The sequence below is a fragment of the Amphimedon queenslandica genome, unplaced genomic scaffold (genome assembly GCF_000090795.2).
Source record: "Amphimedon queenslandica unplaced genomic scaffold, v1.1 AMPQUscaffold_13215, whole genome shotgun sequence".
NCBI classification, from domain to species: Eukaryota; Metazoa; Porifera; class Demospongiae; order Haplosclerida; family Niphatidae; genus Amphimedon; species Amphimedon queenslandica.
The window spans coordinates 81,244-85,004 of record NW_003546549.1 but is presented as its reverse complement, the minus strand read 5'-3'; positions in this window follow the sequence as shown (position 1 = coordinate 85,004).

Sequence of the window (3,761 nt, the reverse complement as noted above, 5' to 3'; positions counted from 1 at the left end):
ATCTAGACTAATGACAACAGAATGATGTAATGCATGTTCATGAGTAATATATAGCAGTAGCCAAGAATATCAATTAGCACTATACATTTCAAATTATGCAACTTTAGAGTTTCCTTCACATTATTTTTGCAAAGAAAGGTCTTTAGCATAATGTTGAAATTATAATTGAGATTATGAGCTGTTTTATTAACACACTGAAATAAGAATATTGAAACTTTTCAGACAATATAGACAGAATTACCCAGCTAACTGAAACGCCCTGACCTGTATTGCATTATGTATTACTTTCAAATTAGTTTCAAAAAAATCAACTACTCAAAAATAGAAAAAAAAACTAACAACTCACTACAACTAGTCTACTGTTATACTAGCTAACTACACACACACACACACACACACACACACACACACATACTATCTATCAAACTGTTCATCAGTATATTCTCATCATTTGATGTACAAATCATAAAAACTAACAGGAACATCTTGATTATCCGTATTTTCATCTCCACACACCCTTAGCTCAAGGTAGTCAGTAGTAGTAGTGTTTAGTACTTTATTGAACCATGGAAGACTAGGACGAGATGTACAACAATTACCTTCAAAGCCACCACATCCTTTACCATCCCACAATGGATCAGATGTATAGAGTATGGATTGAAATGTACGATCAGTAGAAGGATTACCAGATTCACAGAAGTAGTCATTACCAATGAAAGACTGAAGAGTTGAGTTTTGAGTACTACCTTGAGAGCAAGGACAATTAAAACGACCATCATTATTATGAAGACTAGCTTCATTCAATCCAGCCATTAGTGTCCAGACATGTTGACGAGGAGACCCACGAGTGATACTAACACCATCAACATAATGAGAATTAATATCATTGATAATAGGCCTAGGATCAGCTGCATCAGGTGTACCATACTGATATCCCACTACTCTACCACACACTTGAGAGTAACTGATACCATTAGATGGGAACTGAACTGATACACAACTGCCTACACTTGATGTTGCTCTACCACAAGCTCTAACTCCTCCTGACTGGTACAGTCTAAACCCAGAAGGACAGCTCTCTGTAGCATCAGTCATATCCAGATATGCTAGTCTTGTCCATGAATCTCCTTTTGAACCACACAGCAACTTCTCCATATTACAGTAAACATATTTAGTTCCATTATTAGTTTTCAGTAGATATACACCAGAAGGACTGTTTGGTTGTTTGTCCTTAATCTCTTGACAAGAAGAAGGGATAGGAGAGAAGGAAGATGAGTCATTGTATAACATGATAAGGTCTTCCACTAGCAGCAGTATATCATTGATAGCTCCAGCATTAGAGGTAGCAGTCTCCTTGATATGAGAGAGAGAAGAAATGATGCCATCCATTTTCTGTTTTATTTCTTGAATATCTTGACCATTGTTCCTGGCAGTATTGAGTAGTTCATTCAATAGAGCATCATCAGTGTTGTATTGATTGGTATCAGTATTACTGGTATCACTGCAGGTAGTACAGGCTGCGGTACAGGTACTGTTAGCAGCATCAAATGTAAGAGCAAGATTAGAACTACTGATAAACTGAGGGAGACAAGCAATAGCTAGTATAAGAAGAGAGAGCATTATTATCCTCTTTGTAATGATTGTTTACTGTTTACTCCTCACTCCTTTTATAATATTCAGAAGAGCCTGACTAATGACGTCAAACATGATGCTGTATGCAATGACAAACATTTAAAGAACGTACTCTATCGTCAACCAAAAATGTGCAGGTGTTTTAGTAATAGACTAGCACTAATAATCTGCATACCTTCTGTTCAAGTGCAAGTAATTGAAATACCATTAAATTTCAATTATTAATTATTTTCAAATCAACTCAAGAATAAACCTAACTATTAAAAACTAACTAGTACACACACACACACACACACACTATCTATCAATCATAAAAACTAACAGGAACATCTTCATTATCAGGAACGTAAAAAATTTAATAAGCTAACAACTAATTTCTTTTTTGGTTAGCTACATTTACATATCCTTAAAAACAAGGTGATTTTTTATTTTGGCCATTGACATCTCTGATTTTATAAAGTGATGATCATCATTAGATATGACATCAGTTCTATATGTGCAGAAGTAGATTCTAAAAAAGAACATCAACTCGACACAATTATAACTATTGTTATTTTATTATATAGAATGGCTTGAGTAATGATAATGTAGATATGATGACAATTAAATATTTAAGACTGTACCCTGTATAAACTAGAGGCTCATCTATTGATGTGAGCAGCAACACAACAAAAACATGACATTAACAGAGTACATGTAACTAACAGTAACTATCCATACACACACACACACACACACTATCTATCAAACTATTCATTAGTATATTCTCATCATTTGACATACAACATCTTCATCAATAGTATGTTGATCTCCACACACCCTCAGCTTAAGGTAGTCAGTAGTGGTATAGTGTTTAGTACCTTATTAAATCATTGAAGACCAGGACGAGATGCACAACAATTACCTTCAAGAATACCACACCCTTTACCATCCCACAATGGATCAGATGTATATAGTATTGACCTGAAACATCAGTAGCAGGATTATCAGATTCACAGAAGTAGTCATTACCGATGAAAGACTAAAGAGTTGAGTTTTGATAACAAGGACAATTGTAAATGCTATCAGCATTTTAAAATACTCCAGCCATTAGTGTCGAGACATGCCGATGAGGAAACCGAGTGATATTAACGCCATCAACATAACAAGAATTAATATCATTATGACTTTCAGTGCCACCAATAGTAGGATTCACTGCATCAGGGGAAGCATATTGATATCCCACTACTCTACCACAAACTTGAGAGTAACTGATACCATTAGATGGGAACTGAACTGATACACAACTGCCTCCACTTGATGTTGCTCTACCACAAGCTCTAACTCCACCTGACCGGTACAGTCTAAACCCAGAAGAACAGTTCCCTGTAGCATCAGTCATATTCAGATATGCTAGTCTTGTCCATCCTACTGAACCACAGTACATCTCCTCCATATTACAGTATAAATGTTCTTTGTTCCTTCTTTAGTTACAATGCTGTAATTCTTTGAAGGACTATCTGGCCAGTACTTCTGTATGTCATCACATGATACAGCATTAGGCTTGCAGGAATATGATTGTTGAGCTAACATAGCACTACTGGTTGAACTGATAATGAACACAATAGTACAGAGTAGCATCTGATGTGATATACTATTCATTGATTCTATTAAGGATCTAGACTAATGACAACAGAATGATGTAATGCATGTTCATGAGTAATATATAGCAGTAGCCAAGAATATCAATTAGCACTATACATTTCAAATTATGCAACTTTAGTTTCCTTGACATTATTTTTGCAAAGAAAGGTCTTTAGCATAATGTTGAAATTGGAATTGAGATTATGAGCTGTTTTATTAACACACCGAAATAAGAATATTGAAACTTTTCAGACAATATAGACAGAATTACCCAGCTAACTGAAATGACCTGACCTGTATTGCATTATGTATTACTTTCAAATTATTTTCAAAAAAATCAACTACTCAAAAATAGGAAAAAAACTAACAACTCACTACAACTAGTCTACTGTTATACTAACTAACTACACACACACACACACACACACACACACACACACACACACACACACACACACACACACACACACACACACACACACACACACACACACACACACACACAC